This window comes from Triticum aestivum, chromosome 3B (assembly GCF_018294505.1).
Source record: "Triticum aestivum cultivar Chinese Spring chromosome 3B, IWGSC CS RefSeq v2.1, whole genome shotgun sequence".
In the NCBI taxonomy this organism is placed as follows: Eukaryota; Viridiplantae; Streptophyta; class Magnoliopsida; order Poales; family Poaceae; genus Triticum; species Triticum aestivum.
This window is the reverse complement of record NC_057801.1, coordinates 528,314,269-528,320,048: the sequence shown is the minus strand read 5'-3', so window position 1 is coordinate 528,320,048 and position 5,780 is coordinate 528,314,269.

Here is a 5,780-nt window from a genome sequence, read left to right as displayed (position 1 = left end):
AAAACGGACGAGGAGGAGGGGTATATATAGGGGGAGGGGTTCTTGGAGGAGGGGGCGAATCGGGAGATCGCGATCCCGAGAAGTTCGGGATTCCGGCGGCGGCGTTGCCCTGCGTGACTTGCGGAAGGAGGAAGAAGGAGCAGCAGGCGAGGGCGATCGGGCAGTGGGGCCCAGCGGTCAGTGGCACAAGGGCGAGAGAGAGAGGAGCGGGCGACCGGTGGGGAGGGGTTTCGGGCGCGTGGCGGGCTGGACCGCTGTGGGCCGCGCCGGAGGGAGAGGGAGATGGGCCTCGGGCGTGCGCGCGGCTGGGCTGCGGCTCGGCTCGCTGTTGGGCCGCGTCGGGTGGCTGGCTGGGCCGGTTGGCCTGGCCGGCTCGGGGGTTTCTTTTCCTTTTTTTTTTGAAAATCACAGAGAAAGAAAACTAAATATAGAGAAAAATATATTATTTTTATATACGCCATATATATATATATATCAATAAAATCAGAAAAATAAATCCTAAAACATGAACATATTTTAAGAGGCAAATAAAATTTACAAAAATTCAAATAAAGCAAATAGTGATATTGTTGCATTAAAACCCAACAAAAATCATTTTTAAAATACCAAAATGATTTCAAATTTATTTTCTCCTAATTTTCCATTGAAGGGAATCATTTTACCCTTATTTCCATTTATTTATTTATTTGGAGAAAAATAATTTGACTAAAAATTCGAATAACTTCAAAATGATTCTTTGAAACTTCCAACTCTCTTTCTGCAAGTTTTGAAGAAGTCAGCTTATCTATTCTCATGAAACTCATTGAGCCGCATAAAGTTTCTGATTTGAATCATTTGCAAAAGAAACTTCAAATATTTTCAAAAGCCCTTTTCATTTTAAATGGAAGAAGTCATGTCATCTTCACTCTTGGGTTTTGCATTTGAAAAGAATTTGAATTCATGGAGATCAGAATGCAAAGTGGAAAGTTGGGGAAAATCGTTTCATTCCCTCTCATTCAACTTTCAAAGAGTTTCAAATTCCACTCAATTTCACACAATCAGTCACACAACAATCAAACGAACAAGCACACATATTTATTTAATATAACATTCCAAAATTTAGAATTTTGGGATGTTACAAACCTACCGCACTTAAAATGAATCTCGTCCTCGAGATTCGAAGAGGCTAGCAAGAAAAGGGTTAGGGTTTGGGGGTCTTCCAGCAAATCCTTCTACCAGAGAGGTTTGGGGTGCTACCACACTTAAGAGCAAGGCTATGGTTCTGACAAAATTCATATACTCCATCCTTTGGGTTGACGGTGTCGGTCTTCTTATATTCTCTAGAATAACTCTTCCACTGGTGTTCTCCCGATAGGTGCATAACCTTCTCCTCAAACACGTGTCCTTTCATCCATGTGAGGTTCTTCCGGGACTAGGTCTTCTTAGCTGAACGGTCTGTCACCAATGTTATACAACTATCGAAACCTCATGGTGGTCAACCATTAATGGTTTCTCCTGCAGGAAAATGGCCGGGGTTGAATCTCACCGTATAAACTACGATTGGCAACAACTGCCTGGTACCAGGGTTTCTTAACATGCCATGTAAGGTTTAAACAAGGTTTGATCGTTGTCTCTCCATGATGGGTAAGTCACTCAGATTTACCATTCCAAATAGCAAGAGTGAATGATACGAGTAAGTCGGTATGGTGATCAGTCCATTCCGCACCCGAATCATTACCTTGTATAAGGTTTAGCGGATCTCGCATTTCTAACAATCGGTCATTCTCACAAGCATTGCAGAATTTCTCTTGTCGACAAACCAAGTTCGGAAAAATCCATTGATTCTGCAGGCCAAACAAACATCTATCGTTCCTTAACAACTCTCAGGTTTTGCGTAAACTCCTATAGAATCGTCGGTTGATCAAATCGTAGTCTATTCCCAAAATTTCTTTCTCCAGTGGGTACTTGATCCTTATTAATTCCTGGGCCTGTGGGTTATGAGCCCACTTCAACACTTGTACCACTTTCACTCATCCTTGGAGTTACAATTGCTCCATTTTCCAACATTACACCACTTTAAATCCAATAACATTTCATTTCTTAATACCATCATATCAAAGATAAAACTTCAACTCATTTTTTTTCCAAACTCCAACCTGTGGGACACATTTCCATTTCCATTGGTCTAGTGTTCTTCATAGGGTACTATCACCCTTAAAATGAAATTCACAAATCCATCCATAGACCATATTTCTCATATCCTCGAAAATGGTCAAAATCCGTGTTCATAGAGTAACAACTCATACAATTAAACATATGAAAACATGTCACCTTAACTTTATTGATTTCATGAATCCATTACAAACTCTGAGCACCCATTACATAACTCAACTTATTGTAATCATGAAAATAAAAATTGGTTTCTACCACTCTTATTATCCATATCAAAATTCCAACTACTCAACTCCAGCTTCCTTCTTGTAGGAACATTTAGTAGCATAATGTCCTGCTTCCTTGCAATGAAAACACATAACTTTCGATAAGTCTTTGGGCTTCTTGGAGATGGTGCCTGCTCCTTGAGTTCCTTGCTTCCTTTCAAGACAATGATTGGCATAATGCCCGACGTCCTTACATTCAAAACAGGTAATATGACTCTTGTCCCTCTTTGCAAAAATTGGGTTGTTCTGAGGGTGTCTTTGTTTTTTTTTCTTCCGGGGTTTCTTCGTTCTGATCAAACCTTTTATTCCCTGTGGATCAAACTCTATTGCTTCCGTCGGGAAGTATCCCAGATACTCTTTTCTTTCCTTGGTGCAATACTGTGAAAAATGTCCTTCTTCTCCACATGAATAGCAGGCATTGGAGTAAAATCTGTTGAGGCCTTCTCCATCAGGGTCTTCAACACATTCCTTCATCACAGGTTCTTTCATAACTTCTCGGAGGGCTTCTTTCATTCCTTCTTCCTGCTCCTGAATAGTTTGTTGCACCATGGGGTAAATGTGACACTGAGTCGGGTAGTGGGTGGTTCCTTCACACAAGAAACAAGTCACCTGACTAGTTGGGCATTCCTCAGCTGGGTGTTTCTCCTCACAATGAGGGCATCCATCCTTGTGTTCCTCCTGGGTGTGTCCTATTTCTCCGCAAATCTTGCAGGCACAAGGTTTCTTCTTCGGGTTATCATAGTGCTTCCGGATGAGACGTGATCTCAACAGGGTCTTCCTGAATTCCTCCCAAGTTCTTGCTCCATTAAATCCTTGTATGGCTTGATGCATATTCCACCAAGTTGCAGCACTTCCTTCAAAGTACTGAAGAGCGTACGATACTTCATTCTTCCTTGAAACCAAATTGCTCCCGAAGTGATTCTCCATGTTCTGAATCCATAGCTCTGCCTCCGGCTGAGTCTTCGGTCCAGAGAATATCAGTCCAACTTCATTCATCATCTATGGGGTCCAAAAGTTTTGGGATGAGATATGAGAGAGGTGGGGAGGGATACACACAATACAAACGATAGTTTTTGAAGAAACAAGTTTTACTTTGTGGCTGTCGAAAAACATCAAACAAATGACAGCTCACAAATCGTCGCATCTAACGTAGGTGTATAACAGGGTTTGGTCTCTAAAGGTCAAATAATTCTTCAGGAACTTCAAATTCTTCAAGTCTTCGGAGTCTTCAATTGTTGCAGCTGCAATTCTTCCAACGCATGGTGAAATCCTGTTTACTCTGAAATGGCCATCAGTTGTCCGATATCTTTAATTCTTGGAGCGACTTCAGTTGATCTTCCGTGTGGTCAAAAGGGAAAGGTGTATATTCTAACTATTTGAGGTGAGAGTGTCTATTTGATAAAATCAGAAAAGATGAGGAGTAAGAGTCTTTTTGAAAATAAAGTTTTTGAGATATCCTGTCCTAGGGCTTTCCGATGTCTAGGGTCACGTCCTACAGTCAACATGTGCTCTGATACCATTTCTGTAGCGACCCGACCTCAGACGGTCAAGCCTCTGTGTTACTGTGCCATCCCTGGATCAGTATGCTGGCACACACAGTACATCAATGTATATATCAAAGTGCAATCACATGTATAAATAACGTAAAATGATATATACCTCATAATACTCAGCGGAAACAATCAAACGGGTGTGGAGTCCCATCAACGCCATCGGCAGGTTGAGTGTAGACCGTAACCCTGTATCGTAATTCTTACTCGTCGAGGAAATATCTGCAACATGATACGTTGCAGCCGTGTAGGTCGGTACATTGAATGTACCGGCAAGATCACAATAAAAAGAACAGATGATAGAACTATACTATATGCATTATGGCTTTGTGGCTCTGTATCTGAATTTTGTTTGCGTAAAAGCTGGTTTTATTTTACCTACATCAAAGGCAAAAGTGAAGTCTGTACTATGGAGTTTTCTATCATGACATGGTTCCGCCAACCGATGTCTCATAGCCCAAAATCATCATAGGTTGCCCACAATTAAGTTATCAGTCCAGTGTTGAGAGTTCTGAGATAGATCCAAGTCCAGAGGCTCAAATTGTCCGTAACCGGGGACACAGCTAATCGATTAGGTTTAAACCCTCTGCAGAGGTTTGTACACTTTACCCGCAAGATTCGATCCCTCTCTTTACGTTCTCGCACTTCAGGGTGTTTGAGAACAAGATGACCGAAACATGGTCTTCCGAAGAGTTCCTCTGACCACTGTCCGGTGCTCATCCAATCCTACCGTAGTTCTACATCTGCTAGCACCGTCCCAGCCAGAGTCACAACTAAGGTCAACCAAGCCAGAGCCCATAATGACTTGCGGTTGCACAGGTAAGCTTCCGGGCGTGAAGTATTCTTCCGTCTCTTTGAGTCTGGGTGAAGCTTTCCGCAAGATGTCATGGCGCTTCTCCATGCATCCCGGCCAACCACTGGTTTCTCCAGGGTGCCCGTCAACTGTTCTTCACCCAGTAGTGTGTATTGAATTCTTGTCTTGAGTCTTGAAGTCTTGAGGCCTTGAAGATGCAGTCCTTGCAGATTCCATCATGGAGTTGTCGTCATTGACGTAGAGCCTCCATTCTCACACCACTCTCGAGCACTCATACCAAACCCCGTCTACTATAGCGTAGCATTAAAATAAATAACGTCCCGGGCTTGGTAACAGGGTGATGGGTTCCTACCTCATGCATACTAATCAACTACAAGAATTCGATATCACTACTAGAGGGATTGTTGCGAAGATGACACTAAATGCAATAAAACATAGGTATGAAAGCATGGTCAAAGTGAACTTGCCTGGTAATACTTGATGAAGATAACAACGCTGTTAGAAAATGACTTGGTAGAACTAATCGTCACTCCGTTTAAAATCTATATAGTCAAACATAGCATTCACATAAGCAAACATCCTAGCAAACAATTTTAGCACTCGAAATAAAAATCAAAACAGCAAGGAAAATCGATAATAAAACTCAAACAAAAATCAAAAGAAACTTCAAATAAAACTACAAAGAAAAACTACTAACGAGGATCTATGACTTTGCTACAAACATCTAATATAGTTTTGCCGTAAGTAAAAATTTAACAACAATTAAAATACTAAACTAATAAATTAACAGAAAATAAAATGTAAAATAACTAATTTAACAGAAAGTATTTTTTTCCATAAAATTTTATTTGCAAAAAGAAACAAATAAAAAGCTTTTATAAAACACTAACTATGACCTAAACAAGTTTTCATACAAAACTAAGAATTTTGTTTTAAATAAAAACAAAATTTTCTTTTGTTGACTAACAGAAACAAAACTAAATTTTTCAAGAGTGAAAA